This window comes from Leptonychotes weddellii, chromosome 7 (genome assembly GCF_054177405.1).
Source record: "Leptonychotes weddellii isolate Sample4059 chromosome 7, ASM5417740v2, whole genome shotgun sequence".
Lineage (NCBI taxonomy): Eukaryota > Metazoa > Chordata > Mammalia > Carnivora > Phocidae > Leptonychotes > Leptonychotes weddellii.
This window is the reverse complement of record NC_138375.1, coordinates 33,915,828-33,937,526: the sequence shown is the minus strand read 5'-3', so window position 1 is coordinate 33,937,526 and position 21,699 is coordinate 33,915,828.

Sequence of the window (21,699 nt, the reverse complement as noted above, 5' to 3'; positions counted from 1 at the left end):
GTGATAGATATTGGGGAGGGTATGTGCTATGGTGAGTGCTGTGAATTGTGCAAGACTGTTGAATCACAGACCTGTACCTCTGAAACAAATAATACATTATATGTTAAAAAAAAAAAAGAAGAAGAAGATAGCAGGAGGGGAAGAATGAAGGGGGGGAAATCGGAGGGGGAGATGAACCATGAGAGATGATGGACTCTGAAAAACAAACTGAGGGTTCGAGAGGGGAGGAGGGTGGGAGGATGGATTAGCCTGGTGATGGGTTTTAAAGAGGGCATGTTCTGCATGGAGCACTGGGAGTTATATGCAAATAATGAATCATGGAACACTACATCAAAAACTAATGATGTAATATATGGTGATTAACATAACATAATAATAAAAAAAAGGGAAAAAAATAAGTTGAATCTTCCAATTCATGAACACACACACACACACAAGAAGATTGCTATTAAAGGAAGTTTACCCAAACTACATAAAATTAATTATATTCTAAATTCAAATAAAAAATCTGAAATGCAAAAAAAAAACTATTTTACTCTATATTAATTTCCCCTTGTTCTGCTTTTCTGTAACATGCTTTTGGTTTGTTCCTTTATATGTGTTCTCTCTCCTCAACCAAACTGTAAACCTCTTGAGAGTATTTTTGCTTAGAAACACATTTCTAAAGTACTCTTCAAAAAAAGGTCAATAACAGTTATTTGATTAAAATAAAATTATGGTATTTCATGTAACAGTATTTCTATTCATATCTATGTGTAACATGCACACACTTAAAATATAAAATAATATTAGATATCTAAAACTATTTTAAGTGTATGGAAAAGTATTGTTTTATATAATGATACTTCAGTAATAAATAGAGAACAATTTATTTAATGAGAATTGTTAGTAGTTAAGAAGTAATTTATTTCTAAATTTCTAAAGTTTTTTTCAATTTTCAGTTCAAACCATTTTTTTAGTGAATTTAGAGAACTTAAGTACAAGATAGGATTTTATTTCCTTGTCCTTGGAAATTTTGTTTGCATTCTCCTAGCTACTCAAACTAAGTAAGACATTATGCCATTCAGAAACCTGGATAGTCTATATAAACCATACAGAAAATTATAACTTCTAAAATGTTTTCAATGAAAAGAGAATCAGCTGAGTTAAGTGACATACACAAGTGTTGAGAATTAATTTTATCCATATAGGAAGATGGGCTTTGAGCTCTATAATTTATGAGAGTACATAAAACACATAAACTTCATCTTTTCCATTTGCCATCTGTGAATCCAGGTATGTGGAGAATGTGGGTAAACGCCCAGGCGCTTCCTCTCAGAAACCTACCTGCCAGTTTGGTCATCTGCTCTGGAGATTGCAGTCAGCACTCAGTCTGCAACAATCCTGGTCCTGCACATCAGAACCATCCTCTGGGGCACCTATCATCTGGACTAGTGCTGGTGGTCGTACTCCTCCTCCAGAATGCTTCTTCCTTCTGTCCTGAATTCCTACTTAGATTTCTCTTTTTTTTTTCTTCTCTTCCCTCATGTATGAGGCCTTGTCAGCTCTATGCTGTGAAAGAGACAAATTCCCAGCCTCACATCTAAGACCAAGGTTTTTCCTATTACTTCTGTTGCTCTCTTTAATAAAGAAATAGAGTCCTTGAATTCTAGCCCCTGTGAGTGAAGTTGGAACTCTTCTTACCCCTTGTTGGATTCTTTCTATAAGTGAGAAAATGCAATATCTCTAAAGTGGATAAAGATTCCTCACAAAATTTCTTTAACATGGAAATTATTTGTCTCTTCTATTCATGGGAATATGGTGTCGAGGGCTGAGGAAGGGCATCTCATCATCAAAGCACTTTATAATTGAGCATTTAGAGCACTTGGGTTTCTTTTCATCCTATTCCGGGAGGTCAAACTGCAAAAGCCATTTAATCCAGTTATTTGACTTTCTCCTCTCTCATCAATACTGGAAGCAAATTGTTGGCATAAATGACTTTTCTTAACAGATATGTTGCTGAGCTTTTTGCCAAGAACACGTCCACCTAGAAAAGTTCATTGTATGTGCACTTTAACAGGTATTCCTATAATTCACCAAGTTGTAGGAACACCTATTCCTGCATCTGCACACCTTTGGAATTCTGAAACCTAATCAATTTAACATTGTTATTGGTATTATTGCCATACCAACTTACTGCTATGCAATCATTAACCTTTTATGCTTCTGGAATGATCGATTTTCAGGCAGGCAGAGCAGAAAACACTCCTACTCTCTTAAATATAAAGAACTACATCTTTGGCTGCCAGCAATTTTAAGCTTGCCATTCCAGTGAATCGGAGAGGAAGTGCTTTAAGCAAATTAAATGACTCATTATCATTCCCTGAGTCATGACTGTATTTATTATCAATACATAAGGCAGAGAAAGACGGTTCTTTCCCCCAAATTCCCAATTATGTGATTCATGCACTTATAGAAGAGTTCATTAAAAAGCATAAAGAAGCATCATTGTACTGAAGCAACGGCTATATGGCAAGTTACATGAACAAGGAAGGAAGAGAAAATCCACCCAAGCACAATGGCACATGGGGTTCCATAGCCTTTGTTTCTTGAAAGCAGGAACAACTGTAATGCCTAGAGAAATCTAAATGGACACTAATAGGGAAATGGGGAAGTAAACTGTGATATACTCACATAATAATATTACATAGTCATTTCAAATTAAGTGTACAAAGATAATGCGTAAAGCATGAGCAATGCTTATGGTATAAAATTATTTTTTAAATGCAGGATATGATCTATTTGCCCAGATTGATCTTAACTGTTTAATGTACAGGCATAAAAAATGAGTGGAAAGAAATTCAACAAGATGTTATCAGGGGCCATCTCTGGATATTGGAATTACGTGTGTGATCACAATTTCTTACTTATATTTGTGTCTTTCAAATTTTCTGTCAATGATCATTTATTAATTTAATTTTCAGAAAGGAAAAGCTTTATCAGAAGAAATTTTGATAAAGGAATACAGTGAACAGTAAAATGTCCTGCGATGTTAAGTGCAGAATATATTACAGATAAATTTAAAGGGGGGGGCTTTTTTTGGAGTAGAGGAGACTATCACTTAAGAGAAAAAAATTTTCTTAAGATTAAAAAAAAAGTTCAGTTATGAGACAGCAGATGCATAACCACTGAGTAACCGTAGAAATTTTGGACATCTGACATCTGTCTTAAGCTAATTCTTGAAAGTAGAAAGATGTAGGGGAAACATATAATGAATTCCCTTACAAAAGAAAGGCATTGAGAAGCTGTGGAGATTTGCATATAGGTGTTTATCAATCTTTTAAAACAAAACAAAACAAGAAACCAAATCCCTTTTTGATCAAAACGAAAAATTTCTGAGTAGCTCCAGCCATATATTAAACTTAAAATTATTTAGTATGACCCAATTCAGTTTGTTTTAGTTCAATTTAACAACATATTTGCCTAACTCGGTACTAGGTACTAGGAATACCGGGAGAGCAAGAGAGAAAAAAAAGGTCTTCACAGAATTTACATACAGCCATGCACTCAATCTCATTCCAGTGTGGTTTGTGTCACGAGAGAGGAAATGTGGGAGGAAGTGCAGGATCCCCAGGGGAACCCAGAGATCTGACCCCAGATCTGGAAGCAGTTTGCCATGAAAATAATTCTTGCAGGATGTGAAGTAGGAGGAGATAACAATGCACGTGTGTATGCATGTACACACTTGTATGTTGTGTGTTGGCGGCAAGGATGGTTGGGAACTGGGTTGAGGCTAATGAGTATGTACAAAGAGCATGGTGCTTTTGAAAAGAGATGGCATGGTGCTTTTGAAAAAGAGGAAAAAATCTGGTTTGGCTCAAGCGCAAAGTCTGAATTAGGAACTAAAAAGAGAGGAAAGGAAAGAGGTAGAAAAGATGGCCTATGGAATTTAAGAATTGGAATTCATCTTCCAGGGAATGGGAAGACATTGAAGAGTATAGATGGGAAAATCATTTGCTCATATCTGGTTTAAGAAGCCTACCCTGACAGGACCAGTTTTGCTTTCTGCATTTTATTTTATGAAAAATAAAGTTTTTTTCTAAATATGCAATTATGTTAAACATATTATGCTTTTGAAGTTAGCCCTCTCCCACATTCTAATACATTTTTCCAGGAGCTGGGTTTACACTTGTAAAGGGGAGTTTAGAATTACTGATCTTGAATGAGAAAACCTAGAGAAACCTCAAATACTATTATGTCTAGGCATAAATGATCAGTGTGGGCACCGATGGATTGGAATTGATGAACTTCAGCATCTGTGAGCCAGTTGAAGACATTTTGCTTTTAAAGAAGAGTAGGGGAACGTTTACTCCTGAGTAACATAGGAAGAATGATACAAAGGACTTTTTCTCCCTCCCTTCCTGAGCTCCTCCTCTTCCTTTCCTTTTTCCTTTTCCCCTTCCTGTCTCCCTCCCTCCCTTCTTTCCTTCTTTCCTTCTGCTAATATTTACTAAGCACTCATCAATAAAAGAGATATTCATGATATAGTGTTTATAACCTAACTGGGTGTTTAAGATTTAAGATTTAAAAAGTGGAAAAGAATTGGTTGAGGAAAAAAGAAGTGAGGGAGTATAGCCTCAAAGTGCCAAAGTGAGTGATACAAATTTTAAATGTCTAATTCTTTTTTTTTTTTAAAGATTTCATTTATTTATTTGAGAGAGAGAGAATGGGAGAGAGCACATGAGAGTGGGGAGGGTCAGAGGGAGAAGCAGACTCCCTGCCGAGCAGGGAGCCTGATGCGGCACTCGATCCCGGGACTCCAGGATCATGACCTGAGCCAAAGGCAGTCGCTTAACCAACTGAGCCACCCAGGCGCCCCTTAAATGTCTAATTCTAAGCGGAATTTTAAATTTTCCATTCTATGCAGAAAAGAGGTTTGTGAACCGAAATTGCTGAGAAAGGCTAAATTTGACTACATTGGAGCTAGATTTGAATTTGGAAACATTTTAATAAATTTATAACATAAAAAAAAGCCTTTCCAAGTGAGAAACAACCATTTGCAAAGGCTGTTCTTACTGTTAATAATAAAATCTTATTGTTGAAATTGAAAAGCTTGAAGACGATAGTCATAGAAACTTCTCAAATTGTTTATTTGTAGTGGTTAGAATGGGAAGCCACTTTCTCTGGAGTCTGTTTTCTGCTAAATAGAGCCTTTGAATGATGTAAGAGATGAGCATTGGGCTTGAATATGTTTTAGTTAACTGAAAAATAAAATTGAAACTTTTTTGACCTTGTGCACAATTTTATATTCAGTCATGTATTCAGTACAGATATTCACTCCATTAACTTGTGATATTTACAATACTTTGCATGAGAGTTATTAATTTCTTCTTTAAATACTATTCATAATATTAACATTATTAAATAACAGAAAAACTTTTCTTCTGGTACTCAATAATGTTCTTAGGTAATAATACGGGCTTAGAAGTCCAAGATATTCACATTCAAAAGTTTTACATCTGGAACATGATTAATGAACTTATTGATGAACCTGTGTTCTATTTTAAGGGCCTCCTAATATCTTGAGGGTGTTTTAATGATGACACCCTTTGAGAGTATTAATAGTTTTAGGCTCATTTTTCTAATTTTCAGGGTACTCTTGTATTTTTAAGTGACACTAACACCTTTTGTAATAGATGATCAGCAAACTTTAACATTCATTCATAGATGTGATTCTCAACATTAGCAAGTTCATTTAAAAACTTCAGATAAAATTATTTAAATCAATTCTAGCTAGGGCTGGGTTTCTCAGCCTCAGCATTATTGACTCTGGAGGCTGGATAATTCTGTTGCAGGTGGCTATCTTGTGCATTGTAGGACATGTATCAGCTGAGTTCTACTCACCAGTAGTCAGGAGCACTCTCCTACTTTGGACAATCAATAATGTTTCTGGACATTTGCTCCTTAAGGAGCAAAATCACTCCCAGATGAGAACTTTAATTTTTGGTCAGATGAGATCCTTGCGGAACTGTCAGTAACTCCAACCTGGCAAATTTAAGACAGCACCTTTGATCTAACATATTTGTTTCACAAGGCATGGTATACCTATGGGCATTAAAACCTGGTATTAGGTTTCCATTTCTTGATGCCTTGGGCAATAAAAATTTATGAACTTAAATTTAGTCAGTTTTGCATTTCCTTTTTTTTTTGTACCATCATTAGAATGAAGAAATTCCACAACAAACAATCTAATTCCTCTAAGTATGAGCCTTGAGTCATTCTTTCAATTATCCAAATTTGGGCAACCTTCTTTATATTATCCTTACCGAACTATTATGATAACTTAGCTCTTAAAATATTTTAATTAATTAATGTATTTATTTGGTCTCAGCGCAAGGTAGAGCTGCTTGATTAGGAGTTTATGACTTAGTTATAACTTTTGCTTCTAACTGAAAGACATATTTTTACCCAGAGAACTTTAAACCAATTCTACACAAAAGTTGTATTTTCGTATGTTTAACATAACACATGTAGAAAATGTGACTGGGATGGATCTAATACCACAAAAATAATTCAAGCTGAACTTACTGATATATCTCATAATTGTTCTCTAGATACTTTAGGAAAGGTTCAATTTCAATGTTATGTAGCTTTAAATATGGTGCAGAAATAGCTCCGTAAAGCTTTTTAATTTTGAGATTCAGATAATATATGATACTTCATTTATATACACCAAAAGCAATTTATGTGCTAATATGTTCACTTCTGATTAGGCATGCTTCAGAATATTTCTAATTTAATTGCTTATATATCAGTGATGTCTTCCCCCCCACCCCAAGCAGAATGTCTCTTTATTCCGGAATTCACTACCACCAAGCAACCTACACACCGATGACTTCTTAATGCAATGGGAATGTTTTTTGTTTGAAAAGAATTTTTATGTTCTCCTTACTCTGTAACAAATTTCTATGTCTCTAAGCATATGGTTAAGAGGAAAAAGATATGCTTACATGGTGTCCTTTCCATAATGGATGCACAACTTAATCTACTTCTGTTCTTCTTAAATGTTTATGTGTGATTTCTTTCTAATGCAAGGAATTTCAGTAGATCCAAATATCAACATAAAATATATACATCTATATTTATATATCAAACATAAACCAAGCTATCAAAAGATAATTAGGTGAGACATGTATGTTTTGTCATAATTAATATTCTGTCAATAGGGTAGATAAGAAAACTCCAAGGGTTAATGTTTGCTGGGCTTCCAGATACTGTTGCCAGTGAATTTTTCTAGCTCACTCCATTAATCCAGTCAGCACAATGGTTCAGGCTAGAGATGTGTCTCCATAAATCACTCTGAAGTGCTGGGGGTAGGAGTATCTAATTAATCAGCACTGTCATTATGTTTGACTTGTAGCTGCCTCACTGTGTTTGGGATGGAGATTCAGTGTGTTTAACCCACATGCTCTTAAACAGATCTCCAGTGGTGTGTAAATTTTAACCCATTTACAGAAAAAGTCAACCAGTGTGATTCAACCGTATTTTTCAACAGCAATATGTCTTTTAAAGATATGACCCTTCATTACTTTTAGTTAAATTTCCATCCACCACAGTAGATCTCCTTCTGTAGTATTAAGAACAAGACATATTTGAATATTACTTTGTATGTTAATATCATGGTCAGGACAAAAATATATCTTAAAATATTTTCTTAACCAGTAGCATAGCACACTTTAGAAATAGAAAGAACTTTTAGATTTTATTGTCACCATAAGTGAAAATTTAATTACTGGATATTTAATTTTTGCTTTTGAATTTCATTACTTTTGGATCATATATTTTCACATAGTACTTTTCTTTTATGAGACTATTCACTAATAAAGCAATTACTTTATACTTCAAAAAAAATCATGTAACAAGATATTACCCATTTTGCAAATGAGTAAACTGCCTCAAAGACTTGCTCATGGGCTTATAGCTAATATAAGGTTGAGCTCAGTCTAGATCATGTTTCAAATCATTTGGATTACCAAGAACATGTGAGGGATAGACCATAAAATAAATAGATTTTTTACATGTAGCTTGAGGAATCCATCATTATTTTATAAAACATCCAGTATCTTTTATGTCAGCTAATTATTAAATAACGCTATAAAATTGGAACTCTTATCCACAAAAACATAAAATGTAGGTAGTACTATTAACCTTATAAAAAATAACGAGTTTTGGATTTCTTCAATGTACACACACACACACACATGCACACGCATATACATATGGCACATGTTTCCCAGTAAGCATGCTCATCTTAACAAGGATGTGGGGGAGTTGATCTTCAGAGGAGAAATACTTATCCCAATAATCATGTAATCCATTGTCAAATATTTCTGGAATTCCTGTTTTGATTATTATCAATAATGTTGAAATCTAATTCATCAAGAATGAATTTTATTGTCAATAAGAGCCAAATGTCCTTCAGAAGTAAATGTGGTGACCGGGTGTATGAACTAACTGGATAATGCTAAAGAGAATAAAATCGACAAGAGGAACTGCAGAACAATAAATCAATTTATCTTGTAAAATTTTACTCAGGAAGCAATTACGTGTTCTGGCATGTGTCAGAAAGGTAAGGGTAAGTCTGTTAACAAAAATGTATTAGTCTGAATCCTAAATAAAATATAATGTATACTTGGATCACCTGTGTTCTTATTTCAGCCGAATAATAGAGAATTATCAAATACATAGACAAATATAGATGTGGGTATATAATAGATATATATGCATATATATCATATATTTACGTATGTATAGCATGTAATATACAAAAACATGCATACTTAAGTTATATGTTTAATTCATACTATACAGAGAACACATAATATTTATATATAGTATTGTACATAATAATAACTTTTAGACATTTACTATTTTCATACATTTTTTTGCTCTATTCCTTTTAATCAAAGTTGGTGCTGACACTTCTCATTAAATTAATAATTTGATAAATATTCAATCATTAAAGGATTGATCTAATTTTTCTTTTCCACTGATCAGTCCAGATCTATTAATAATCCTCCAACCTACTGTGGCTGGAAACACACATTTGCAAGTTAAATGGATGACAAGTTTGTGATTATTTAACAGAGGAACTCTATCTAATGAATTAGGGGATCAAGCTTCTCATTTTGGTCACACACTAACTTACTGGTCTAATTGGCCTTGCAGGGAGATTTTAGAAACTGAAGAGTAACTGAAAAAAATATTTACCCAATAGTGTCACAACTTGGGGTGCCTGGCTAGCTCAGTCGGTAGAGCATGCAACTCTTAATCTTGGGGTCATGAGTTGAAGCCCCACGTTGGGTTGTAGAGCTTACTTAAAAAAGAAATAGTGTCACAACTCCCCAGTGACAGAATAATAAATTCCATCAAATGACTTGTTTAAGTCATGGAAAGGAATGTACTATCCCCTGGTGTTCCTCCTTACTCAAATGTAAATTTTCTCGTGACCTTCTACTAAATGATTAGTACTTCTCAGCACAAATCTGAAAAATTACTTTAGACTTTTAAGAATCATCAAAAATGTCAAGGACAACACCCTAAATATATATACCTTACTATAAGTTCTGAGCTTTGGGTAGAAGGAGCTTTGAGAGATAAAGATTCTTGCAGAATATCACACACAGAAGCAAATATGATCCTTAATTTTTTAAACTTACCATAACATTATGTTGGCTATGGCTTTTAAAATACTATTATGTTGGAGGGAGCTGACTTAGTCATTCATAGTGAATCTGGACAAGCTTGTGACTATAGGTTTGTGAGATCGTGATCATTCATATTTCACTTTGTTTCCTGATACATATAATATTGAACCTCCCTTATGTGCAGGCTACTCTGCTCATCTCTGAGTAAAACATATTAATAAAATTCACCTCAGTTGCATTTCTTAATAATTTTCACATATGTAAATATAATTTTTAAAATTTCTCTGCAGTCAAATTGCATGAGTATTTATGAGAGACATATGTAGGTGTTTCTCAAAGAAAAAGATAAATTTTGATTAGGGTTAAAGTTCAGTTTTCCTTATTTTGATTGAAATTTCATATGCTAAGCATCAGAAGAGATATGTTTTATATACAATATCTGCTTAGTATGATCATTTTGCTTTTCTAATAGGCTAGAAAATGTTTGGTTACAGCAAGTAAGTTTTTTCTAGAGTGAACATAGTTTAACCACTGTGTGAAGTTTCTTATTCTATCAGTGAACAGTTTGGGGAATCTACCTGAACGGCGTGCCCTGTGGGGAAAGAGGAAATAGAGACCCTGTTCTTAAAGCCAGGAGACTAACTGATAGATAAAACATATGTCATCATAAACATGATAATAATACAATGAAATGCAGCACACGGCTAACTGATCACTGAAAAGCAGGTGTCAGGGGTGAGGAAGAACACTGAGGGTTGGGAATATGAGACAGGTGGACTGGGGCAAATTCCTGTGTGGTTAGCAATGAGGTCATTTCGAGTATGAGAAATAATGATGGTACAGGCAGAAATAATGGAAGTAGGAATATTCAGAGCATATTAAGTAGAGCAGTCCACCTTGAGGGATGAGTGGGAGATGATGACAGAAAGTGAGGTCGAAGCAAGATGACCGAGAGCCCTGAATTCTAGCAGAGCAGTTCAGAATTACCCTATGAGCATGAGCAGCCATCACTTACTTCTGATGAGATTAGTAATAAAATGAAAATTTTTTAAAGAGTAATCTAATGTCTGTGGGTAAAGATCTGAGTGAGGGAGGTGTAACTCAAAAGGAACATTTAGGAGGCTTCTGAAAGAGGAATTGAGATGGAAAGTGATAAGGACCTGGAATAGAGTAGTGACACTTGGAGCTGGCCAGAAGGGAGATGCTTGAGAGGAGTTGTGTAGGAATTACCTCCAGCCTCTTAATAAGGGACTGTTACCAAGTCCTAGAGCCTAGGAAGGATGGAGGGTCCGAAATTAACTATAGGCTGTTATGGTGATTGAAAATCTCACTGTAACAGTATTGAATAAAATAAGAAAGTCAGAAGAAGAAAAAAAATTTTTTTAAACCTTAGATTTTATTTTAGGCATGGTGATTTAAAAGTGATATTGGGGAATACAGGACATTTTCTTTATCACAGTCACATCAATCCATGCGCACAAAGTCAAGTGCATTTGGGATAATTACGTCATTATTTTGACCAATGTGAAAATCTAATACGGTTTTCGATTTTTAATTATATTTTTGGAATTAAATTATTTAATTCATTGTAGCAGAAACCATAATTCTCAGTTATCTATCCACTATGCTTTCATATCCAGAATCAATTTGTATGTATCTATGAATGTAATTTTTGCACTGAAAGAAAAAGTTTAAGTCCTAAGTGTATGTTTTCTTTTCATTTTTGATATGTATTATGACTGAAAATAAACATAGTACACAGTAAATATCATAAAATACCATTTCTGCTGGTATATTACATTGTTTTTAATTTAGCAGAACATTTATTGGCTCGAGGTTAAAACTACTTTTTTTTTAAGATTTTATGTATTTATTTGACAGAGAGAGTGATAGCGAGAGCAGGAACACAAGCAGGGGGAGTGGGAGAGGGAGAAGCAGGCTTCCTGACGAGCAGGGAGCCCGATGTGGGACTCGATCCCAGGACCCTGGGACCATGACCTGAGCCGAAGGCAGACGCTTAATGACTGAGCCACCCAGGCACTCCAAAACTATTTTAAATTTGCACTTACAAGACAGGATTAGTATATAAGATGTATTATTACAGTAACAATATTACATTCGTGACCCTAGAAAAGTTGCTTCTAATAAGAAAAACAGGCTTAACCAGTTGTGTTGCTTTTCACAGGAAGATGACCATGATGGACCCTGACTGCACAAATAAGGTTTTCTAGTGTTAAAGACTTTTAATACACACACGTGCACACATATTGACATAGATTTCATTAAGATCAACCATTGTTGATCATCAGTCAGAAGGATTATACTAAACTAAGTTGTCCAGAAAGCTTTTGAAATAATTTTCAAATGATTTATTTTATAACCACATGAACTACAGGACAGAGGTCCCTTATATTTTATAAGCAGTCTATGCTTTAGGCAAACAACCCACTAAAGTCACAGGCTATTACCTTTTGTAGCAGAGAAAGCTCTTGGGTGGTCCTCCAGAGAAACCTTAGGCAAAAAGCACTGCTGTAATCCAATCTGTAGAGCAAATCGTCACAGAACCAGCGAGACAGAAAACAGAAAAATGGCATCCACCTAGGCCAAAATGTAGAAAAGAAAGCAAATGCATTCCTAGCAATACTCTGTTTAAGAATATAGGAACTACTGTCAAACTCAATTTCACTGTATTCACTTTATTCAAAATACCCTGTCGTCTTCCATATTTTGAGAGAATAAATACAAAAAGCCCAATTCTTAAAAGATAATCCAACTAAAGTGGCAGTCTCTAGGTACAAGGAAAGAGTACACTATCAGAATCCCTCCTGAAGAGTAAGTTATCCTCAGAATTTTCTTATTTTGTTTTAAGGTTCAACAGCTCACCTCAAGTAAGAGTTTTCTCTGAAACTGACAGAATCCAAGACTTGGATCTGCTTAAAGATTCAGAGGATACAGGAGGCTATATGATATCCCAATAGGAGACAGCACTGTGAGCTTACTAACTACATTTATGTTAGACTACCTGTTCAATGCTTATATTTCAAGTACTAAAATTTCCTGCTAATTTCAGTAATTTTATATATTCATTCATCCACTCATTCATCATTCGCTCATATATTAATTCATTCAACCAGTATTCATGATACTCTTACAACGAACCAGACGCTTTTTTTGTTAAGCACTGTGGATAAAAAGGTGAGTAAAAAGGGGACAGGATCCCTTCTCTCATGGAGTTTACAATCGTGTAGAAAACAGCAATTAATAAAATAATCTCAAGGGCGCCTGGGTGGCTCAGTCGTTAAGCGTCTGCCTTAGGCTCAGGTCATGATCCCAGGGTCCTGGGATGGAGTCCTACATCGGGCTCCTTGCTCAGCGGGGAGCCTGCTTCTCCCTGTCCCACTCCCCCTGTTTGTGTTCCCTCTTTCGCTGTCTCTCTCTCTGTCAAATAAATAAATAAAATCTTTAAAAAATAAATAAATAAATAAAATAATCTCAGTAAAAACATATAATTGCTAGCTGAGATGATGAAAGTTCAGCTATAAAAAACGTAGATGCAGAAAACGTTGTACACGTTGTTTTAACTGCTGATATATTTCGTGGAGTTGTATTTATGCCACTTGGAGAAGGGAATGTTATTATATATATACATATACATAATTTATTCATTTGAAAGAGATATATAGAAATCACATAGATAATACAACTTTCCTCGAGTTGTGTTTGGTTATGTATGTTTAGGGATGAATTTTAATTTCATACAAATTTGACTCTTAGAAAGAAATATTCAAATATGAATTTATGGAAAAAAATTATTTTTTCTCATTGAAAGAATAATAGTATTATTAATAAAGATTGTTCTAAAAAAGCCACTTGAGGGGGGCGCCTGGGTGGCTCAGTCGTTAAGCGTCTGCCTTCGGCTAGGTCATGATCCCAGGGTCCTGGGATCGACCCCCACATCGTGCCCCCTGCTCGGCGGGAAGCCTGCTTCTCCCTCTCCCACTCCCCCCTGCTCGTGTTCCCTCTCTCTCTGTCAAATAAATAAATAAAATCTTTAAAAAAAAAAAAAGCCACTCAAGGGTAGTGTCTTTCCCAATCCTTGTAGAGGAGTTGTTAAGATGAATAATTTTCCTTTAATTTTTATAAATTGTGAGGACAAGGATAGTATTTAAAGGTCAAGGAAATCAGTGGGAAGAGAGAGGCACTTCCCTCTATTTCGTCAAGCATCACAATAACATAGGCACATCAACATGCTTACCGAGAATTCCAGACTAGGTTTAATAAAGACTGTACAAAGCCATTACGAATAAGAACACTACTTCACACATCAGGTTTTCTCCTGTATGACTGACTTCCCTCCCACCAACCCGAAGCTCTCTCATGCAAATGGCAGCAGAAGCATCCTATACTCCCTGACACCTGGACACAAACACACCAGTGGCAGGCGCACCAGGCACAAGGACATAAAACTAGACGAGAGGTCTGGATGCGTCATCTGGTACCTGTTAGAAGTCAACGTGGATCCTATGCTAAGTGGTTTCACAGATTGCACCAAGCAAGGAGCAAGCCCCAGGAGAAAAAGCCAAAGGCAATATTGCTCTGAAGGGCTGTAGAATTGTGCGGTGGTCTCTGTCAGTGACATTGATGATACTGATGACAATTAGGAGGGAGGGTTTAGAATGTGAATGGGGAGCCATTCAGCGGCTACAATATCCATCAGCAGACAGTTGCCCGAGGCAAAGGCCTCTGCTGTCCTTTGTTTTCTCTTCCTACTGGAAGATTGAGGGGCGGTGGGGCGGAGAAAAGGGAATTTATAAAATTCATAATAGCAGAATTTTTAAGTGAAGAATTGTTGCTGAAGAATTCAAAGTGACCATTTAAAAAAACAAAAACAAAACAAAACCGGAATTGGCTGCCGCCGCTGGCTTTAACAAACGTGAGATATCCTATAACACGCGGATAGTTCTCAATTAAAGAAAAAATATTTAGAGAGAAAAGGTTTATATCTGCTTACAGAAAGCCATCCGCTTAACATGGCTAAATGATCAGCTATTTCCTCCTTGCCCCAGCATGCCTTTGTAATCATCCGCAGCAATGGGGTGGTATCTAGCCACTGATTAGACTATCGTTAGGCCACTGGGTGTCACTTGAACCACATTGAGCAAGTTTTGTTTTAGGTTTAAGACAACAGCCTTCTCACTTAGTCTTACTGCAGTTTAACATAAATGAATGAGTATTTTGCAGTTCACCAATTTTTTGAAATTAAATGTTGATTTTATATATGCTAATGGACCTGATGTCTTTTATTTTGATGGAAAATAATTATTTTATGGAAGGATTCCTATGATTAGATTTCCATATAGTTATTAATAGTATACCACCGAGATGTACCCAAAAACTGAAAAACTAGGAACTCTAGGATATATAAAATCCAGAAAGTGTCCAAAGTGAAGATTTTACTCACATGTTCTCTCTGAAATGGAAAATACAGAATGCCAATAGCAGGTTGCCTTTATGTCCTAGAAAAAAAAGAAATGTTTTGCCTTTGTGTCTAGAAAGAAGAAATAACTATTCAAGTGTAAAAGCGATCTTTTATCATAGTCCATCTGTTTCTTCTGATTGTATTATAAAGATGTGCCATAAGAAATATATTTCTAATGTTTCATGGGGTAATTCTGCTTTGCATCTCGGCACAAAAGCAAGATTTCCAAAATACAGGAAGAATAACAGTGTTAAGTGTTTAAAACTTCAAGTTAGAATAGCTTTCTTTGAACAGATACATGATTTTCAAAAGCAAAAATTATTTGTTATATTCTCTTTAACACATCACACAAATACATTTTGTTAGACTCTTTGTAAAGGGAAGCTTAAGCAATGTATTTTAAAAATATTACCCTAGCTTCCATGCCTGATGGTAAGATAGAAACTAGAAAATGACAAAAGCTTGTCAATTTTGCAGAGAATACATTTTATTTCAAACTACTGACTTTGTTACATTTTAGTTCTTTATTCTATGAGCAGATAACTTCATACATAGAGCTTAAATATAATGTGATAGAAGCAAAATAACAGATACAATGAAAGATTCTGTTAGACTGTACTGATTTTTTTAGTTACTCTGTATTTATAGCTAATTATGTTTACAAGGGAAGTACCAAAAACAGCTTATCACCAAGAATTCTAAACTCACACAAACTTGCACCTGAGAAGAATTTTCAATGGGGAAACAAAATCAAACCAACCTCAATCATGGCTTATTAAATTACAGCTGGTCCAAAACTGTTTGATATTCAAGCAGCTAATTAGCAATGGAGATGGCTAATTCAAGTGCTGGGCTTTGATCTCTCAGTTCACCCAATATTTATTAGGTTTATTTAAAAAAGAATGGAGATGGAAAATATCCTGAAAGCTGGAGGAGACAGTCTGAACAGTAGTTTACTTATAATTTACAGACTTGTGGTACTTAATATATAATGCAATAATCTTCCCAGTGCCATTTGTCATTTGGACGAGGCCACAGATTATAGCTTAGGGCACTGCATCTGTGCACAGATCTGGCAGGAAATGGTCTAAAATCTTGAACAGCTGAGCGTGATGTTTCGGTATAGTTGGAAAATTCAACCTCTGCTCCAGAGGTCACGGCATGCTTCTGTCCTGACAGCCCAAATTGTTAAGCATGTGACTAATATGCATACAGAACACAGGCTGCCTGACGTCTGCTACAAGCTTGATGGCTGGTTAGCGGCTAGTCTTAATTTTATGTGACAATCCTATGTAGGAAGTGCTGTGTGGGTGACTAAATGGAGCATATTGATGTCCCACTGGGTGTAGCCCCTGTTGTTTTGACAAATTCTCCTTAGCATTTATCAATCAGGCCTTCAATGGGGAGTGTGCTGAATATCTAATTCAGACATGCTAGTCAGGGCTAATAGAGCAAGATAGCATGTTATTCAATTTGTACTTGTTAGCGATGTCCCACTGTCACTGGGCAATTTACCTTCACACTTCACAAATGAAAAGAGAAATTTGCTGGGCTTCAAACACTTACATGAGTTACAAGCAAAATTTTAATTAGCATGTCATTACAGCAATAATTTATTGCTTCTTTGTAGTTTTCCTAGCATACAGATTGTGCTTTTACTATTTTGGAAGGGATGTCCTCGAGCCTTAAGAAGCAGGTAATAATAAGGACAGCTAACAAGCATCACTAAAAGATGCATATTGATGTTTTCTGTTTGTGGAGTTTTAAGTACTTATTTATGCTTGGAAATAAAATGGATCTTTATGATCTTTCTTTTCTGCGATTCTCTTAATGTTTTACCCAATTCCGTTTTAGTATTGGGTTTGTTTATTTGAATAAACATGGTGCTACCATGCTTCGGCTGATTCCTAAATATCACACATGTGGGCAAACTAAAGAACGCACACTCCCATTGTGAAAAGCACTTGATGTGAGTGAAGGGAACTTCTGTCGTTCTTCCAGGATGGGTACTTGTGACTATACGAAGGTTTTGCCAGATTGCGAACAAGGCAGCGTCCACTGTTTTCTACCAACTGTTTGTGGAGAGTTGCCTAGAAGCACAGTCTTTAATCAGCTGGCAAATAAAACATGTGAAGATGGGAGAGCAGAAAGGGGGAGCCGTAGTTGGTCCCCATGTGTGGCCTCAATCTAGCATCCTTGGAGCACAAAAGTGAAAGAATGACCTATGTTATCCAAGACAGAAAGAAGCAAAAAAAGATCGCATGAATAAACAAAAATGACAATTATAAGTGGATTAAAATATAAGTGGGACAAAGACTTTGATCACAGTATTGGCATATTTTGAAGAGTTATCCTGGTCAAAACCTCCTTGCGTGAAAGGTGTAGCCAGACCACTTAGAAGACGATTAACTGTACCTCACAGTAAGCAGTAAGTCAAGGAAAATAAACACAGCTAAGTGTTATTCTGCATACATTACCGAATCAGAAGGAACATTGGCTTAATGAATACATTTCCCCCCATATTCCCAAATATATAGAAATATCATTTTATGACGACTGAATTCCCTATTACCAATTTTAAAGAATATCTGGCTTTGTGATCACCTTGCATCAGAGCTTACTGTCCAACAGAATGGGGTCTTGGGCTGCATTTCTGTGACACTTGAAGTGGCAAGGTTGTGTCTTATTCATCTGTATATGGCATTCACTAACTAGTATGGTGCAGAGCATCGGCAAGAGTGCAATACATAGCTATTGAAAGAATGAACAAATCAATGATCAGACAAATGAGCTAAAGGAAGGGATACATGAATAAACTCATAGTTCCAACTTTTTCTTTTATTTGGAAGGATAATTAAAAGTGTATTTATATCTGCAGGAAATCAGAACACTCTTTATGTAAATCTAGCATTTTTGGAATTGAGAAATATATAAATATGACAAAGAGAAATTTTAGAGCATTGTGAACAATATCTATATACTCATGTTACATTAATCTTTCCTAGCTGTATGTATTTCAGGCTTAGTCAGCTTTTTTTTTTTTTAAAGGCATTTTTCTGGGCCCAAAAAAACCCATTTCTGGGCCAATCTATAAAAGACTTTGTCATAATAATTATACTAATCACCTGATCACCATATTTAATATTTTAAAAATATATCTTCTCTGTGTGTGTGTTTCTGAAATATTATTAGCATTGCCCTTCTGATTTCAGAGTATTGAGTGTGTGTATGTATGTGTGTTTCCCACTACTAGGAAAATCATGTCCTGCTTAAAAAGGATACTCTTGAATAATAACAGCAACATTTTATTCTTAATACAATTCTTCATAGAGAAGCATTAGAATAAAAGCATGACACTTAACAAGAATAATTAAATATCGATACTTAAGGAACTCTAGCATGTATTCCGGTTTTATGGAGGGAGACTATATAAGCATATGCTTTTTTAATCTACTAACTAAATGATAAACTAAGCAATATGAATACTAAATATATATATTTTTTCAATCAAGTGATGACAGTCTGCATTTCCAGTACTAAGATTGATGGGTAGGAATTAGATACATGCATACATAGCACATGTAAACACGAGAATGGTATATAAAGAACTATTCCACCTTCTCTCACCACACTGCTCTGTTCCAAATACCTTTGAAATCACAACATTAACATTTTTTAAATTAATTTACTTTAGGGTTCTTTTTCACTCCACTTTTCCTACTGTCTTAAGAAAAGCAAAAGAAGTAACGTTTAACAATTTGAGATGATCACAAGGGATTTCAATGGTTCTAGATTTTAATTGGAATTCAGTATGCATTTTTAGACTGTTACTATGATCATAATACTGTCAGGTGCTACAGTGAAGAAAGACAAGTATGACTACGGGATAGGCATGTAAATATATTACAATGGCAAATAAATGTATCTTAATGAGGAACTAAACATGCAGTAAGTCAGTGGAGAAGAATCTCACGTCTAGTTGAGAATATCAGGAACAAACTCAGAGAGAAAATGGCTTTTGACACGGGCCTTGATGAAAAGGTAGGATTTCAAGAGACAGAGAGGTGGGTCGTGGAGAACAGCATATCAAGCAAAGGGATGGACAATAAAAGCAAACAAGCAAAAAAAAGCAACCAGAAAACCCAAATGCAGAGAGTACAGTGCAAAGTTAGAGAGTAATAGTCTGATTTAGCTAGAATGTTTAAGGTATGTGAAGAGGGTACTAAGTCTAAGGTGGGAAAGATTCTGAGGCCAGATTGTGATGGGCCTAACTGTGCTCCTCATGAATGCTCCTAATTTAATATGCCGCAGAGAAACCTGAAAGACTTTTGCGCAGGAGAGTGAAATGACTAGAGATGTACCAGGGGAGAGTGGAATCCAGCAGCAGATGCAGAGGATGGATGGGTTAAGGACTTGGAAGAGGCCTGAGAGCCGTTGAGACTCTATTGAAATTATTCAGATGAGAATTCGTTAAGAATCTAGTGTCAGGTAAAAGATAAAACTCTATTTGAGCAATGGATCCATGAATTTCAGCTTCAATTCGAATTCAATATAATCGATAGTACAGATACAGTAGTGGCATCAGAAGCATGCATACAGCATACTCAAAATGAATGATCACTACTTCTTGGTTGTCTTCTGTTTTATGCTGTCTATTTAAACAAACGCATAGACCGTCTGATCAAAAATCTGGAAAAGTTGGGGCCTCTAAATATATACATTCAGAGAGAGAAAGAGAGAGAGATAGAGAGACAGAGACACAGGAAAGAGCATGCTCTGTACTGCTGGGATCAAATTTGATGAAAATATTAAATTCTTTCTTGAAAATATTAAATTCTTCCTTGCCATAGCAAACAATGCAATTTCCTTTGGGGGAAACTGACAACATCAACATGTTCTCTTTGTTATTTGCCAAAAATTTGGAAATCGTATGTTAAAATTATAAGTTTTATTTTCTTTATTTAAATGTATGGTTGTCCGGAGGAATTTTCTCTCAAATATGGAGAAGTTATTTGCATCTCCAAAATTTGGACACAGTGCCTCTGTGGGATAACATCTGCCAAGTTCTTGGCTACTGATCTATCACCTTTAAGTTCTTTTGAGTAATGACCAAATAACATATATAAATACAAAGCAAAGTGTTAACCTTTTCATTCTAGAACTATCAAAATCAAACTCTACTAGTGGCATTTTATAATTAATCAGTATTTGTATCTTTCATTCTTTCATTGGAAACCAGTTCTTCGATTTTCAGTGCTTCAATATATTTTGTCTGCAAATTTTCTGAATTTAATATATGTAAATATTCTTTTGTTTGGAAAGATGGAACTATCTAAGATCTGAGTCAATCTCATGAAGGATTATTGTTTCTATTTTAAATATTTAGTATTTTCTGTTTTGATACTTCATTCTCTATTTTAAGGAACTCAATGTAAATATTGTAATTAGTGCATTCTGATGGAAATTCAGACATACATTAATGGAATTGTTTTCCAAAAGACAAAATATTAAAAACTAAAACAAAATTAAGAGTCCTATCCCTATATTAGCCTTTGCTTCAAACTAATTATGCGTTTAATTTGCCAAATCAATTTATGATAGACAGATTCTTCTTAATGCAAGTTTCAAACAAACTGGCAAGTTTTCCTTCCTTAAAAATTGCTAAATGAGGATTTGCAGCCCTTGTTGTTTAAATGACTCATTTATTAGTGTAAATCAGTTGGATTGAGGGTCGGGCCTGGTTAGTACTTGGATGGGAGATCTTCTTCTAAAGAGTTTGAAGCCTCTTCCTTCACACTCTTAAAAAAATAGCACTTATTATTTTCATAATAGGTTATGGACTTATTGCTCTCTGTTTACTTATAGGGAAACTGAGATAGCTATTCACTAACATACTATAAACATAATTTTAGTGGGAAGATTAGCAAAAGCAAATGAGAAAAATATAATAGTCACATCTGGTCATGTAACAACTTAATTTAGAATTCTTCAATTTCTTATTGCTTTTAGCACATTGACAAACTTCCTAATATAATCCTGTCTTATTGTTCTGACCTATCCCATCTCTGCCCACTGGGCCCCATGGTTCTTTTTCAGTTGTTAGCATTCACTGTGCTCACCCCAGGACCTTTGCATGTGTAATTTTATAACACTTAGAATGCTCTTCCCTCTGTCATGGTTTTGTCAATTCTTACTTATCCACCTATAATTCTTATTTATCCTTCCTGAGCTCTCAGAATGGTCAAATCCTCCTTTCCATTACATTCAAAGCACCACACATGTAATTTCATGCTTATTTGAGTGGTTATTTGATCAATTAATCCCTGCCTTCTTTGCCAAGTTGTAATTTCTGCAAGGACAGAACTCGTATCTGTTTTTATTTACCTTTGTATGCCTGGCATATTTTAAATGGTCAATAAATATTTTCCAAATAAGTAAATGAAAGTAAAAATACTATGTCCAGCACCAACCCATCCCGAGAACTAACTATAAATGAAGTATGAAGTCCTTTAGATCTCTCTTCTTTGTGACTCT